The following is a 17,954-nucleotide window of genomic DNA, read 5'->3' on the forward strand; positions in this document are numbered from 1 at the left end:
TGTTGTTGTCACAACGCCGGGTCTAATTAACGCAAATAATTTAATAGTCAAGTCATGATCAACTATTACATATGTCAAATCAATGTGTCAATCCTTATGTTTACATCATGATAATTTTCGATATAACACCTGCGCTCGATTGTAAGAAACTACGATGGTCATACTTTCAAATGTCGTATACTCAAATATATTATGTTAACCTCAAGTCGCCGACACCGAGAAGTAATTACTTTTGTCTTACAAAATATACCGAGTAGTAATTACTTTATCTTACAGAATAGTAACGACTTTTACAGTTGAACAAAAAAGACGATTTGGTGGTATATGACTACAACCGAACTTGTTTAGATTGTAGCGATTGTATGTACTCGCATAATCTTGTCTTCTTTCTGTACGGGTACTGTATAGTTGGTTGGCCGAGTTACAAACGGATTTATTTGACAAGGTTTACGGATTTACTTGACAAGGTTTTCATGATTGACTCTTTTGAGTATGGTAAGATGTTAAAATTTCGAGGCGTAATACTATTTCCATTAACTCAATTGCGACAAACAAAAAAAATACCCAGATAACTTGTTCAAGGCTTCTTTTGTTTCAAATCAACATGTGAATAATCAGTTATTGTGACAAGTTGAAATATCGTACCGAAGTTGCGAGTGGAAACAGTACGCGATTGTGTAAGTGTGAAGACAGCGAGATGGTGATCGTGTGAATAAATTAATCTGAAACGCATTGGAGTGAAAGTTTACCCAGTCTGTCTGGCGATCCTACTTCAAATCGCGATATGACAAAGAAGGTTGAAATATTCCGATTCAACTCATCGCATTGCAACTCGATCGTGGTATGTACAAGCGGTTGTCAAGTGTGAAATATTTACAACAGGTGGGATTTCATTGATTGACTTGATTGTGTGTAGTAACACATTAAAATATAGGGACAGTAATTACTGAAACTCTATTTGAAAAACGGAAAACTGTGAATAGCGTTGTAAGGTTTCATTACTTGTTTCAAATCAATATGTTTATAATCTCTAACTATGGTTGGGTTGAAAGTTGGTAGTCATGTTTGTCAAACATATTTCAATTCACACAATGTCAAGTCCGAATATTTCATTCTGGATTATTTGGCTTTACCTTTAGTACATCTCGCGAGTGGATTTCCGACGCCGTACTATAACATTCTTAATAATACGGGTTCGAGGATTTTCATGATAGAGTTGACAAGTGATAAGATGTGTGTTTTTGTTAAGGGATTGATTTCGAGTTGATAAAGACAATAACTGTATAATGCACATACTTGTGATTCTTGATTCTTGTAGAATTATAGTTGGTATTGATTCTATAAGTGCGAAAACAGCGGCGTGGAATGTGCGAATAATTCAATGTAGCTGAAAGTCAGCGTCAGTAATATTCGGGTTATGGTCGAATCAAAAGATCACGAAAAGATTTCTCAAAATAATTGGAATTGTACCGAATTAACACATTCAAATACGAACCAACTCGGTTTGTGTAGTGAATTTCATTTCGAGTTGACAAATTGATACATTGATTGAATTCATAATTCTTATCGTGCAACTAAAGTCAGCCGCTGTTCGAAGTGTCAAAACATATAGCGACCACCAGAAAGTGTCAAATTGTTGGTTTTCGAATCACCGTCTGCGACGGCTCTGTGACAAACTAATTACCGAAATATTACCTTGTGAGCGATCGGTATGTCTTTTACACCAAGTCACTAAAATGGTTATACCCGAGACATTATCTTGTTAGCGATCGCGGGATTTGCAATCTATTTTACACTTTTTGAAGTGTTAATTTACGAGCGCGGTTATTTGTTGGTTGCTTTTCGTGTCGCTGCTGAATACTGAATACTCCTGAATGTAATAGCGCTGACTGGATTAGTGTAATAATCGATAGTAGCACACAACTGTATGGGCAACGATTCAGCGCGCAGGTCATTCGGAATATAGGTCGCACCGCTTAATCCTCTTGCAAGCCGCGTTTCCGTTTGTGCGGTTATTGTTGGTGACTATTCAACACCACGCGAGATATGGTTGAAAGTGCGAATCACGACCGCACCCATAAGACGCAATAGCCGCATGCGACCGCACCCATAAGAACACATGGCGAATCACCACAGATCCCGTAAGAATACATGACAGACACATTTATCATCGTTAGCATGTCGCCGCACGTATACCCGAAAGTACGAATCGCGACCACGAGTTTTCAATACGAGTCACCGCCGCGTCCATAAGAATAACGATATATCATTGTCGCACTCACCGTAAACGTTAGGATTACCTGGATTCGGTCATATTTAATAATTTGCGATATACACATTAACTAAGAATCAATCACGTGACTATTTGCTATACCTGATACCTATTCGACATCGTGCGAGAGTTGCCTATACCAGAAAGTACGATTCACGACCGCAGCCCATACCAACAACATTAGTTCATTACGACACAAGAATCCGTGGGCACATCATCACCACAGCATATATCTGAAAGGGTACCGTCACCAGAGATCCCATAAGAAATAATGACACATCACCAGAGATCCCATAAGAACCAATGGCACATCACCGCATCCATAAGAACACATGGCACCTCACCACCCCCGCCATAAGAGATAAGGGTCACCTCACAACCCCCGGTTTTCAGGCACCTCACCACCCCGCCCATAAGAGATAAGGGTCACCTCACCACCCCCGCCATAAGACACAATGGCACCTCACCACCCCCGCCATAAGAGATAAGGGTCACCTCACCACCCCCGGTTTTCAGGCACCTCACCACCCCGCCCATAAGAACCAATAGCCCGTCACGACCGATCATACTAACTACTTACGTCACAGGGTCATATTTATTTAATGACCCAGTCAATCCAAAATCGAGTAATCTTAGGAGAAGGTCGCACCAAACCAAATTACAATTCTCAGTCACGAATCATCAACGGGTCATGTTTTATCATCATGAACTAGAAATGTGACGTAATAGTTGATCCTCTACCGCATGGTAGCTTTTTAAAGTGATGTGATAGTGAAGTTTGTTGAGATTCCAGTTATTTTTATGGTAGTTTTAGCGTGAAATTTAAGTTCTTATATCTAAAAAAGATATAGGGAACTTGAATATATTGTTGAATACTTGAAATCTCCAAATCCCGTCGCGGGCCGCACAAAATGCTCTTGCGGGCCGAGACCTCTGGTCTAAACGTTGAATAATCCTGTACTTGCCAAATGAGCCCAGTGGTATATAGATGCGACCCCCAATGTATGTTAGCAACATCTTTATTGATATAATTCAGTCATTATCTTGCAAAAAAATTTCGCGCTTCGCGCGACCAGGGCCTGGTTGCGCACTGCACAGTTGCATGACATATTCTTATCAATTTTAGAGCGTATTAATATAAGTCTTGTTTGCAATGTTACCTAATTCGGTTCGCTCCTATCAGGGATATCTAGATATCCCTGGCTCCTATCGGACGACTAAAAAAAGGTTACCAACATTCCAGTTGCCCACGCAATGGTTCGTAAATCTCATGTGTCCCTTTGGCCGAAAAATTTGCCAACCCCTGATATAGATAAAATTAGACATTACTTGCAAATCACAACTCAGTTGCACAGGGGAAGAAAATCGCAATATGCGTTTTCGCGATGCAGTCAAAATTGATGCAATTTTTGGAATTATACCATGATATTGTGACAGAGCAAATGCATCGGCTGGTTTTGTGGAATTGTAAAAATGATGTAAATATGACCAAACGATGCTTCCCACTTTACAAAATTAAAAATATTTGTGGTGTAGGGTGGGGAAACGAGTGGCGCAGTTGGTTAAGCACCAGCGTCACGACACCGATGGCAGTGGTTCGAATCTCGGTTCGGACCAACTTCTATGTGTCGGAGGTTTCTATGGGCTCCTCATCGCCGACCTCACTGCAGTTGCAGTACATTGAAAAGCCCAGACTGAAAGTGAGCCGTGCTAAAAGTCGGCAGCAAAGACCACGCCGGGGACGCATGGGTGCGAGAGAGCATGATGATTGACAGAGAGAAAGATTGAAGAAGTCGTCCCCGCAAGATTACCAAAAAACAAAGAAATATGAACATTACAAAAATTAGTGTCGTGGTGCACATAGCATGGAAAAGGCGAGAAGCACCACTGTAAAAATGTCAATAATAATAATGATAATTTGTAGTGCAGCTTAGCTGTTTGGGTCGAACAAATGATTAGGAAAGACTGCAAGTCCCAATCCTTGAATACTTGAATAAGTACATGTAGACTAGACATAGGCTATGGTCTTTGACTACTTAACTAAATTCCATTTATGACCAATGTCTATTAGTAGTAAGAGTGTGTGTTCTTGTAATCGGTATAGTGTGCAATTACAAAATTAGTAAGTTCAATCTCTTTATTAGTTGATGACTCATACACAAGAGCTACACTTGGATTTTTATCTACATTTTTATTGTACAGGATTGGATATCTGCCATATTTGAATGATTCATACATTTCAGGATATTAGAGAGTCCATGTTATAAAAACTTGAAAAAGGAAGGGTATTTAGCAAATCTTTCTTTCATGTTAATTACATAGTGGATAATTCGAGCTGTGCCATACTGAAACAATTTAGCATGCCACCGTTAATCATATGTTTGCATATGTTTAATGGTTGTATGATAGTCATTCAACCGACAATGTGACATATAATTTTCGAAGTAAATCGGTAATAATGCCGGAGTCAGAGTCGGGAGTCGGAGTCGGTACGTTTAAAGACCCAGGAGTCGGAGTCGGTACGTTTATAGACTCAGGAGCCGGAGTCGGAGTCGGTATTTCGAAAATGTGTGGAGTCGGAGTCGGAGCCGGAGTCGGTGGTAAAATTTACCGACTCCACAGCCCTGGTCGCTACATCCACGTGAGGCGCGAGAAATTTTCAAAGTTGATGGTAGAATTTAGTCAATAATATTGTTACTTGCACTGGTCTTGGGCAGTGGGCACCCAATAGGGCGATCAACCGAAATCCTGGGATATTCCTCTCATGTCACGCCTACTCGAAAGTCCGACTTCATTGTCATGAAATAGGCAGTAGGCACACCGTGAATATCTTATATCCCAGCAAACACAAAACCGTAAAAGGATCATCCGGGATCATCTCGATTAGGTTCTGATTTTCTAAGTGTCGAGGGAATGTCTAAAATACGTAGTAGGATGGTCTTGTGGTTATATTCAATCAGAATAAATTCATACTCGGTGTTGTTCCATCTCATGCATTAGGCTTCGTTATATCCGGTAGTTAACCTAATAATGCAAATTTTCTATCTCTCGCTGGTATGACTAAAATACGTAGAAAGGATGACTTTGTCGGTACATTCAATCACGATGAATTCCCATCCGGTTTTGTTCGATCTCATGCAGTAGCTTCGTTCTATCCATTAGAAAACAATGTTCTCCCTTCGTTTTATTGCGTGAGGATGTCACCGGTGTTGTATATTCGTGTTGTTGCTCTAAGGTCGAACAGTTTTGTTTTCCTCTGATATATGTGATCTTCATTATATATATATTCGCTCTTTCGGTAATCTCGCATGTTCAACGTGTATGGCTAATAGTTTTATTCAGAGAATAACTAAATAAGTGAGATGTTGTACGTTTAGGAATATGATTATCCATGCGTGACTTCTAGAATATTTCGGCGATTCAAATTTTACGTCATCGCGCCGGACGAAGATTTGACGCGCAACAGGTCGCAGCCAGGCATAGTTCGCTCTTTCTGTATGGTAAATGCCGTAAATATATAGGAATTGTGACTGACTGAGGTAGCGGGTTAAAGGTATATACGCAGTAGCATATAGCTTATGGGGTATTTCGAATTGCCTGTAGTATATGACGCCTAGAGCTGTTTGACTTTCTGCAAAACAGGTGTAGACAACTATAGAAAAGTTTCAGCTTTTCCAGGCTAGAATTAGAGCTAAACCGTTTTTTTCGAATTAGATTACAATTATATTGCTGGCATTTCGCTCTAATTTAGTGAAATTAGACCACTATAATTATCTAGTTGTCCAAGTCGCTTCAAACATCTGAATTACCGGTACCTATACCTACGGTATATCATAATATTTATGCTTGAATTTTCTAGGTATATAAGTCATATAGATACATACCTGTAGAACACTGATTCGTGATTTTATAAAAGTTGGTGCAAGAATGGACATTTTCAACTTGATGTTGATTAATGGAGCAAAATTTGATATTTGAGTGCAATTATACCTCGAATCCAGTGACAAGATTATTAATCGTTGAAACCAAACGCAGCTTGTTTATGTTGGCCCAGAGAATTTGGCTAGCCAGACCATATTGATAGAATATGGTCACAGTAAGATAATATTTTGGGCTAATTTACATGAACTTTCCAACATTTGATTTGATATGTCCGCTAAAACAGTTGTTATTCTGCTTTCGAATAGGACCTAAATTGCTGATTTCAATGGTAACTGTGTTTGTCAAAGGCTGTTAAGGTAATTTCTTTTCCATGTTAGATGTTTGTTTGTTTGTGGTGTTCATGGTGGTGGTTCGACTACACTGGTCATTTTACACCAGGCCGGTTCTTATTATTATCATTCCGTATCTGCCCGATTACCAGTGAACTCGGCACTTAGTGAATTCGGCCGCACAAACTCGGCACTTGGTGAATTCGGCCGTGGTAGATCTGGTAGCGGTACCGGTCGCCATGATTGGTTACTGGAATGTTTACCGGTGAACTTGGCACTTTGAGTGGTTGTCAATGTTGTACAGGGGTCAGGGCATGCGTAGATCACACAGTCACGGCATGATTAGATCACAGATTGCGTAATCGCGGGAAATAACGCGATGCTCTTCACTTGGTGAACTCGGCCCTTGGTGGAATTGGCACTAGAACACCTTCGCATTAGAAATGCATTTAATATGAATGAACAGTATCAAAAAGGAAATTTAAACGTGTCGTGGCTCGCGGTAGATCTCGTAATCTTGGGATCCTTCAACCCTGTTATCGAGACACCCTAACCCCAGAGTGGAATCGTCTCTCCAAAGGCAAAAAATTATTTATTTTGACGTGATCATGCGAAACATTTGTTGATGAGGAACACTGGCTTGTCGTGATCGATAAACGAAGAAGCGCCGCTTGATCTTCCACATTTTCGATCTCACATACAACGCCAAGATCCATCTTCTCAAAACTTGCACGACACAGGCCCGTCACTCACGCCATCAATTCCAAGCAGACCGCGCGTGGTGGGTATATGAGCGCTGCGTTATTTCCGGCGGCTACGCAATCCGTGATCTAATCACGCCGTGACTGCGTGATCTACGGATGCCCTGACCTCCTTACAAGATTGACGAATCACTTAATAATACTATTATTAGTTTAATAATTCATATTAATAGCTGTTAATACACTTCAATACAAAATTTCCCGAGGGCCGAATTCACCAAGTGCCGAGTTCATCGGCAACCATCTGCCCACTTATAGCACGGCCCACTCCTAGGCTTTTTAAGACATGGCTATGCGGATCAGATGGCGAGGAGGAGCCTAGATAAACGGCCAACACTTCAGTAGGAATTATGGAGTCGACGTGTCAGGCTCGAACCCGCAATTCATTGGTGTTTAGCTATAATGGAGGGTACCACTACGTTACCTCGCGATACCTTGTAAAATGGGACCGTAGCATTTGGCATTTCGTGTGGCAATTGACTTTTGTGTGGAAAATTGTGTTCGTTTTAGAACTTATCCGAAACTTTTATTCCGCCATAGATTGTATATGATAAAACGAAGCCACTCACCACAAAGGAGGATTTAAAGAAGTTTGATGACATATTGAATGAAAGCAAAAGCCTTTGCAAGAGATGTGGTATGTTGAATCTGTTTTGTTATTTTCAAATGCTTGCCGATAGCAGACGGTATATATAAACGTAAGATGTGGAAGCTATCAAGGTGTTATGTTTATTTGTTTTTAGAAATTCAGTCAGTCAAAGTGGACGATCGTATTGCTTGGATTATATTTAGGCTTATTTTAGCATCTTTGAGATGCAACTCTGAACGTGGTCGGTCATGAACAGTCAACTAATTCTGTTCCTATATTGACATATCAGACATTTGCACTCGTACCGTTGGCGGCGACAATATTGGTCAGTCAGCAAAAAGCATCATGAAGAAGGTTGCCAGTCTGGTGAAATTATAGCAGAGTCGGAAAGAATGGGAAATACGCTTTCATCAACCTCCATTTGAACAAGATCACATATAGTAAGAGACATTCATGATATGCTGCAAATGTCACTGTGTTCTTTGTCTAGTCACCCCACTCTTGTAACTATTGAGGCTTCATGCCAGGGTTGTAACCTAGTCACAAGGCTCCGAGTTGCAATTCAATCTCACTTTTATAGTTTTGACTCCAGTCATTTTCAATTCACCACCGAGTCAAGTCCGAGTCCAAGTCAGCGAGCAGAGGGCCGAGTCCGAGTTATGGTATTATGACTCGAGCCAGAGTCACTGTGTTAGCTGCTCAGTTTCCAATGTAAGTCTTTTTAAACCAACTTTTTATATATTTTTTGTGATATCGAGTGGGTCGCATTTATAATATACGAATTTTCCTTACTTTTAGCAGTTTCTGGCCGCATTTTCAAATACCAGTATCAATAGACGAAATCCCAATAGCGATTTGCTGTACTATTCTTTGAAATAATAATGAAATGTCGGTCTTGGCCGTCGGAGTCTCAAGTCATGCGAAATGAGTCGAGTCATTTCCGTACTTTTGAGAAGATGACCTGAGTCAAGTCGAGTCAACAGAAAATCCTGACTCGAGTCTTACAACCCTGCTTCATGCAATAAGCATTTACTTTGAAGATAAATAGTAATAAATAACTGGTTGGTGGTACAAAATTTTAATACTGCTTTCAAAAGTACCTTCATGATAAACGTTATTGAAACCCGAAGTACTTTTCGCGTGCCTATTAAAGAGCTACCGGCACGATAAAGGAAGCAAAACAGAGTTGAATTCAAAACCAGAAGGAGAATTATGACGCATTAATGTCGAATTTAGAAATACCATCAATGGAGCCAGAACACAGCAACAATGCAGTGCATAACAACGGTTGCGTAAAACAGTATGACAGCGTGACACAATTATTTATTATAGTGGTGCTACCGTAAATACTAATTTATTAAAATCCGAATTTTTCGATGGCAATAACTCTGCTTCCACTTGTTTGAATCGAGCCAAATTTGATGAACATCGTTTCTATACATAACCTAACACTTTCATGGGGTGAACAGAAAATTTTCAAATTTTTTCTATTTATTTTTATATAATAAATAGAAACTTTCTTTTCCTGTAGCAATGCGGCTACTGGTTGAAATTGAACCAAATTTAGTGTGTAGGCTTGAATTAGGTAACCTAACAATTTTATCAAGTAGCAAGAACGATTTGAGAAAAAAAAGTCATTTTTTAAGAGCCCTAATGTCCATGTCAGAGAAACGTTTTAGGGTAGGCCTACTCACATGTCTCGCAGCCTTCTCTACATAATTGTCAATTGCGATACAAACTGTTCGCTTGTATTGGTCAAGCCATCCAACTTCGAATTGTAAAATGTTGGGAGTCTTGATCAAATTTTTGAAAGGTGCAGATTGAGAAGATTTCGGAATCTGTCAAATTATACAAAAAAATTTAGCAAATCTTTGACATATTTCATCCATTTGGGACTCGATCAACGCAAAAGAATTAGTAATTATTTTATACAATATATCGTATTTGTAGTTGAAGTATAGTAATAATTCTTATGGTTACCGCACTTGCAACGATTCACGGCCATAACTGGAATAATTAGAATGATGTAACTTTCAAATTGTCATGCATTTTGCAACAACATTGTTCTCAATTTTCAAGGTGCTGACCATTGGAGGAAGAATCACCCTTAAGCCGGGAATTCACGATCCGTAAACGCGGCCGACTGTTTCTCTCCTCAAGAGGAAGGAAGAGAAAAAGGGAGCAGAAATAGCAAGAGTGTGACAATTTGCGTCCATTCGCTTTAATGCGTATTTCCATCCGCGAAGCGCGAAGTAGTAGGTGGGAAAAATAATGGGCGTTTGGTTAGCGCTTTATAAGGTTGACTCCAGCGCTGTATTTGCTAAATGTTGCGGTGAAATAGGGGTGGTGTCATTTGGTATCAATATTGACTATTAAAAGACCATTTGTTAGTCGTCATGGATTTGTTCGGCCAGTATGCAGTAATTTCTGATGGTCACTTCCCGGGCTTCTGTTCTCTAACCCCTCATGATTGTTATTCTGCTTCTAGTAAGACTGTCGATTCTAATGTTTTATCGTATCATTTGTCGGAGGTTTCGCTCGCTTTTTTACAACATTTTGCTCTCTGCTAGATCAATTACTGGCTGAGTATCACTACAGCCTAAGAAACTGCACTAATTCTCATTTTAATGTCTTGCTGGTTATCTTGCTGTCAATTCTAATAATTTGTTAATGTCTATACCAGTGCCGCCACTCAAATGTTTTGTTCTCTGTACACAATATTGTTAGGTCTTCAGCTTTCCAGGCAGAGTATCATTCCACTTTCTAGACTTGAGTATATATCTCTCCAACTAGCTGCCAAATAACTGATTCATTTGGATTGTTGAATTGATCATTTTTGACAGAATGTGAAGAAATTTTAGTCAAGAATTCTTTTTGTGTTAGTGGCTGTTTTCAAAGATTGCTGAAGTAGTCATCGTTGATCTTGATAATCAAGTAGAAGTGGCGATTGAAGTCAGTTCTCTAGTCATATAATAATAAAAAATATAATAATAAAAACTTGAAAACTTGAGTGGAAATAGTCCAGAATCAAATCCATTTTAGTAAGTATGGGTGAAAAAAATGTAGGAGTCATTCGTTTCTCGCTACCCCTGCCATTTTCGCAGTACGAATGTCTTAGCTAATAATCGTCATTTTCATTTTATTTCTACAGGGTGTTGAAAAGAAAACGCCAGAGGGATTATCATCATCAGACGATGAAACCTTCTGATTACTGACTGTTCTCATAGTTTCATTCATTGCTACTTGGCCCTACAAGTAATTTCGTTCGTTTCATTTTTTACACCGGCATTATTTACTTGCCAATTGGCTTTGAATTAAATTACCGCAAATGTGATTAATATGTAGTAGATAATGTGGTGTGTGTGTGTGTACGCAGCCGTGATCAGGTTATGCCCAGTGGTAGAAAACAGGTTATTATATCAGGATGTTCTTTTAATGTAGGATCTACATTCTACTCACCATGTTTAAAGGCTGTAGCATCTGCATAATATTTACATTATTGAAGGACATGGAAAAGACATTGAATTGAATCGACACAAAATCCCCCTTTCTACGACCTGCCGAGATCTAATATCTACTATGTCGGGCTCGGCTTTCTACATGTTTGGTCTGTACTGTGTTTACTGGGATCGGCGCGAAGAAATTCCCTAATTCTTGCCTGGATTTTGTCAATAATATTACTAATTGCATATCATATAACTGCCCATGCACGTGATCAGTGTTACCGGTAGAGCTAAGGAGGGAGGTGGTGTCTTCGAAGATTTAGGGCACGTTAATGAAATAGAATTAATTAATTAATTATCCATCCATATACGAGAGGGCGGGCGTGGTTATTAATTAATCTATTGCATGTTCGCATTTCGTAACCTCCCGGCTTCTATATGGTAAAGAAAAAAATTGAAATTGCACAAATGTACCAGAATCAGACTGAACAAAAAGAAGAACGTCTTTCGTGGGAGACGCAAGATTCCAAGTTGAAATTTCATCACGAGGTGGGGCATTGAACATGGAGCGTCAAAATGCCTATTTCTAAACTAATGTAATTTTGTCTGGGGGATGAGGTAGACTACTCATATTTAAAAAAAATTCAGGCAGTGCGACATTGAATCCCGCGAAGAAAATTTCAGGTTTAATGATTCTACCCAAAAATACTCTATAAATCTATGTTTATTTACGAAATAAATTCAGGCCCCCATTCGAGCTCGCTCCAATCGGGGGTTTTGGATGCGATTCGCATATACGATCACATATACGCACTTCTCTGAGTCGCATGTTACAGGGCCCATAACTTCATGTGTCTTGGTGGTGTGTCGTGGCGCGGTAATTACCGACGCCGAAGTACCCATTTCTATAAATCATGCTTATTTTTTGTTGGGGGAAGGTACCCGATAATCAAAATATATGATAACAATAAATTGCGGGCAGCACGAAAATTTTTTGAAAAAGTTGCATAAATTTCCAAAAAATACTCTATGATTTACGTTAATTCACGAAATGATTTTAGGCCCCCTTCGAGCTGCTCGCCCCCCCCCCCCAATTGGGGGGTTTGGGGTGCTGCAGCTACGGTCCTGCATATGTAGGCCTACGTTATCAATATAAGATTTACTGGTAGAACTGATAGAAGCGGTTTTTTCAAAGATTTAGAAGGCACGCAATTATTGATATTGAGCTATTTATGTGCATATCACACGACAAGACTATACACGAGTTTCTGGAGGGTGAGCGTCGGCGGGCCACCTGTAATTACTTATTTAGTCGAAGCATGCTGTTATTCGATCCGAGAATTATCAACGAAAAACTCGAATAACTCGCCCTTTCTACTTGTTGGAATTGAGTCAAATTTGTGTTGCATGGTTTTTGAAGGCAACTCAACAATGTCATGGGGTTGACAGAAAATTTTGAAATTATTTGTTTAGATTCTTCTGAATAAATTAAAAATTTAAATTAGCTCTGCGGCGGCTTATAGTTGTTAGAATTGAACCAAATTTGGTGTGCAGCTTTTTGTAGGGTAACCTGACAATTTATCAGTAAATTGCTGGAATCCGAAAAAAAAACTTATTTTGGAACAACCCCTACCCTATAGCTCTTTGGGTATAGCCTGGGCGGCAAGGAACGTAGTGGTAGTGCTCCGCTGCAACACAAATGGGTCGCAGGTTCGAGGTCGACTCGAAAATGCCTACCTAAGTGTTGGAGTTTATCTAGATTCCTTCTCGCCATTTGATCTGTATAGAGGCTATGGCTAGTGGCTACCATATGTCCTTCTTTAGGGTTTTTCGTCCTCTTTTTTGCGGAAATTGAAAATGTCCTTCGAGGGCGCCTAGTTGTCATCCTTTATGGCAAATTGTCCTCCTTTACAGCTTATATAGCTAGTCTAATGAACTGGGTTTACGGAAAATCGGCATAAGATAGGTAATGCGGACGTTCAAGCAAGTCAATCGGGATTCAAGCAACCGACACCATAGAAGTATCGTAAAAAGCGGATAATGCGTGAGCCGAGTCAAATTGATGACTTTTTATTTAGTCAACACAACAAGATTTCCAGTAAATATTTCAAAATCAGCTGTTTTCAATTTCGATAACCTAACTTTTATGATTTTTAAGTACCTTCGCTTCGGGATTCCAAAATATGGTGACCCTAATTTAGGAAGATTTGTCCTCCTTTTTAAGGAAATCGAAAATGTCCTCTGACAACGTGTAAATGCCATCCTTATTGGTAATTCGTCCTCCTTCACAGCAACGCTAATGGACAGGGTCGACTAAAATCGCCATAATTGACGCGAAATACGTATGCGGAAGATCAAGCGAAAGAAAAGGAACGGGCGTAATTTATTTTTGTCATTGATGTTTTTTCGGCATATATACGAGCTCATGATATATACAGATAAACACGATATGTGCGTATGCAATATCATGATTAAATGATGTGCATTGTGCATGCACAATGCACATGCCGCTGGACTACGGGGAGGTGCAGATAGAGCCTTGTACGGCTTTTTAAGTCATGCAACACCCCTCCGTGCTATCCCAGTAGGCCATATGCACCAGCGCTAAGCGGGGAAGTCATGGATACCAGTGATACTAATCAGGTCTTTGGTCTGACCCGGCCGGGGATCGAACCCACGACCTACCGATCACGAAGCCGGGCGCTTCACCATTACGCTATCTTGTCGGTCATTCAGGATTCTGGAAAAAGTGGTAACTTTTTTAGTCGCCACAAAATATCTAGTAATATTGCAAAATAGGCCGTTTTCAAGTTCGCAAAACTAACTTTTATGTTTTGATAAAAATATGTCCGCCTCTCCCGATTCCGTTTATTCGTAATCTTACGGTGTGTAACAAAAAGTTTGGAGCGACCGAGGGCCTTCTCTAGGCTGAGCCCTGGTGATTGCTGGGGATGGTTTTCTCATTTGGTCTGAAACAGACGTCTTCGAGGGCTGGTCCGAAAATTTCGATTTAAATAAAATAGTATTTACGGTGAGCACAACTATAATAAATAAACAAAGAATCGGTCAGCGTAAATACTATTTTATTCAAATCAAAATTTTTCGACGGCAATAACTCCGCTTTCACTGGTTGGAATTGAAGTAAATTTGGTGAGCATCGTTTCTATAGACTGCCTAACACTTTCATGGGGCGAACAGAAAATTTTCAATTTTTTTAATTATTTATTTTTGTATAATAAATGAAAACTTTCTTCTCCTGTAGCAAAGCGGTTACTGGCTGGAATTGAACCAAATTTTGTGTGTAGGCTTAAATTAGGTAACCTAACAATTTTATCAAGTAGCCAGTACGATTTGAGAAAAAAAGTCATTTTTGAAGAGTCCTATTGTACACAATGCGAATGAAGAGTAAAAGAAGATAAAATAAAAGGACAAGCGAAAAAGTGTGGTGACATGTGAAGGAAGGCGAGAACGCTATGTTAGACGTGTCCCTGTAAACTTGCGGTATGAGTATGACTAATATTCAACTGTCGGCAACACAGCTAAATCCCGCTGAAACGTAATTCCCACGAGTCGGTCAATAGACAAACTTTACCAAAATGAGATTGGTTTTGAATGCGACTTGGATGCATTGACAAATCTCTGTTGTTCGCCGTGTCATTCTTTACAGCAACTGAAGACCCGACGAAAGAAAGCGCTCACAAGGAATGGAAAGAACTAATAGAAAGGGCCGCGGCTTCAAGAAAGATCAACATCGAAAAGAACTGTGACATCAGGCACTCTAGGCCAGTGGTTCCCAAACGGTGGGGAATTCAATGGGTTTTGGTGGGGAATAGACGCATTTGTTCAAAACTATATACAGGACAGTCTACATATTCAGGGAGACCATGGCCTACTAAAAACACGGCCTTACAGTCTGCCTATTGACCTGAAAATTAAGAGGCCTAAAGTCTACTTTCCAACCCTTACCAGCTGTGCACTCAATCGGTCAGAAAATGCGATATTGTCATAATGCTACCTGTCTTTGGTACTCTACTAACACGCCGGTGCACAATGTATGTAAAAAATAGTATATTGCAGCAATATATAACGAAAAAATTAGGAACGAAATTTGTATAATCAATGAAAAATGGGTGGAGAAACTCTTGAATTAGAGCCTTAGGAAACAAATATCACAGCCTTACAGGACAATCACTTCTTTTGCCTTTGCCTCTCTTTAAATTGGCGAAATTCCCTTAGTGAGGAATTCGCAAATTTTTGCTGACTATTGTAAAAAATGTTCACAATTTTTTTGAACGCGACATTTGTACTATTTTCACTATGTGCATTACAACCAATTCGGGATTTACCTAACACAACTTTCAACACACATAATGCTGCACGGGGCAGAGGAACAGTGCCACGGTTAGATATGAGCTGATTAGCCGAATCTAGAACTGCGAAAGAATCAAATACAAAATGGGCCACCTTGAACGGCAGGTACAGTCAACCGTCCCCTAGGCCTATCCACCAAACTGAAATATTCATCATATTCCTCTTCGGTTTCATCAGTCGTGAGGGATAAGCTACACTCGGTGCAGTCCGTAGAATGACAGCATTACCAAGACTATTAGGGAAGTACCTCTGCTTGCTGTTTCCACATATGTATGACATTGAGGAAGCAATAGATATCCGCCTTATCTGGAAGGTATTTGGAGTAAGCTGCTATGGTTTTTTTCATCAAAGATAGCCAGTGCCAGGTTGACGTTCTGCTTGTTGTGGCCAGGATGTAGTGCTTTTTTGTTAGCTTTGGGGCCATTCGCAAATTACGCTCCAATTGCAATGCAATATAACCAGCAGGGCTAATTATGGATATATCGCCACCTTTGATATATAATGATGGAAAGGAAAATCTCCTAGCATTCAGTAGATTGTTGCGAAGGCTCTGCACCAAATGAACGTTGTCATAAAATAGATCGATTTTTGTCTTGCAACTTGGATGACTGATGAACAACTCGGAGTTTGATCCTAACTGTGATGACAGTATATTGAAAGCACGAACGTTGGTGCTGTGGTTCTCAGAAGCAATACCTCTCGCATTAAATCCTAGATCCGAGATCAGACAGCATTTGCGTTAGCGAGGCACCTTAAACTTGTGTTTCTGGTTAAATTTGTACGACTAAAGGAAGCGATTTTTCAAGTCCATTGATCATTATCACTATAACGCCTTGGCAAATATTTCCGTCTTCATCAGCACCATAACATTTGCCACCGTGATATTGCACAATTTTTGCAGATACATTTCATCCACCATCACAATGACATCCTCAGAAATTTCCATGGCCTTTGAAAAATCAACAGTCCCTTTAGTCTTGTTCGCAAACAGCTCAAAGATGGCATAGGGAACATTTTCAAAAGTGTCTTGCACGCTTGGCAAGAAATAGAACGTAAAAGCAAGCAGTACCGGATCATAGTGCTAGATGATGCCAGAGTATTTTCAGCCTTGTGGTATCTTAGATTACGCAGCTCCTCTAAAATATCTACTTCGGGATCCGGATCAGTTAGACTATCCAAATAGCTTGGGAAGTTTAGTAGCTCGCATTTCCTTTTGAGCAGAGTATTCTTGCTTGTGCGGAACCATGTTGGTAAAGGCACAGGTATCCCATTATGTTGCATCTGCACCCTCAATTGACGTCAATTTTCATGGCATTCTTGATTTTTGGAAAGCCTTCCAAACATAGCTCATAGTACATAACATGCTGATCCCCTGCTTGAGACTTTGGCAGATTTCACAGTAGTATATCCAAAAGTACACCCAACCACGCAGCACTTAAGAACCATCGCCTATTAACTACACTAGAAAATGAATATTAACAAATTAGCCTATATATCACTTTAAAATAGTATTCCGACACAGCACCATATCCAAGCCTTGCAACAATTAATGAAATTCTATAGAAACAGTTACAATGAACATGCCTTCGTCATCATAAATGTCTTAGAACCAAAGCTACCAGTTATACAATTCGTCAAATAGACTACCGTATCCAAGACTATGTTTGCGAGAAAGCAGATTATGATACTACAATGGAGCCGTTCGAACACGACGTTCTTCGCGTCAACTTGAACCGCTGACACTGTCGAGGAACAGTAACCTGATTGCCAACTAACCTATCAAATGATAATACTGACCCTTAGCTCGTGAATATACTCTAGACAGCGAAAGAAACAAGTGCAATGCGACGAACAGCAACACACGGCGCAACCCGCACAACTGCAAATGTCTTGACTTCAACAACAACAACTACAACTGTATTCATCCGCACGAGTTTTTGCAGTGATATCAGTGGGTTATCCACCTGACTAGCAGCTCTTTTGGGACTAAAATGATTGTTTCCGTGTTAAAACGATATTCCATCATCTTAACACAATAAATTCTGGTCAGAATCCACTTGTGGTTTTGACTTGCGCGCTACTTACCATCTGCGTAGGTATAACCGTGAGATTTACACTGTTTCAGAGCTGGCCTCTTAATTTTCAGGTCAATAGGCAGACTGTAAGGCCGTGTTTTTAGTAGGCCATGGGGAGACGCATGCGCATTGCGCAATTACCGTTACCAGTTAACTGCATTTAAATGTATGTATCAAAAGTGATATTGCGTGTGTTGTACACAAAACCTCATGTTTAACTCTGGATGGCCAA

The 17,954-nt window shown here is 39.9% G+C and overlaps 1 long non-coding RNA gene across 1 annotated transcript; it reads left to right on the forward strand.

Annotated features, from left to right (window-relative positions):
- Positions 1 to 7,434: 7,434 nt before the first annotated feature.
- LOC145449583 (uncharacterized) lies at positions 7,435 to 11,284 on the forward strand. Its single transcript, XR_013918296.1, has 4 exons — positions 7,435 to 7,881; positions 8,123 to 8,273; positions 9,913 to 10,092; positions 10,985 to 11,284. It is a non-coding gene; the product is annotated as an uncharacterized LOC145449583 (long non-coding RNA).
- Positions 11,285 to 17,954: the final 6,670 nt, after the last annotated feature.

The sequence above is a fragment of the Botryllus schlosseri genome, chromosome 11, assembly GCF_051294905.1.
Source record: "Botryllus schlosseri isolate E-star chromosome 11, Bs_hap1, whole genome shotgun sequence".
Classification (NCBI taxonomy): Eukaryota; Metazoa; Chordata; class Ascidiacea; order Stolidobranchia; family Styelidae; genus Botryllus; species Botryllus schlosseri.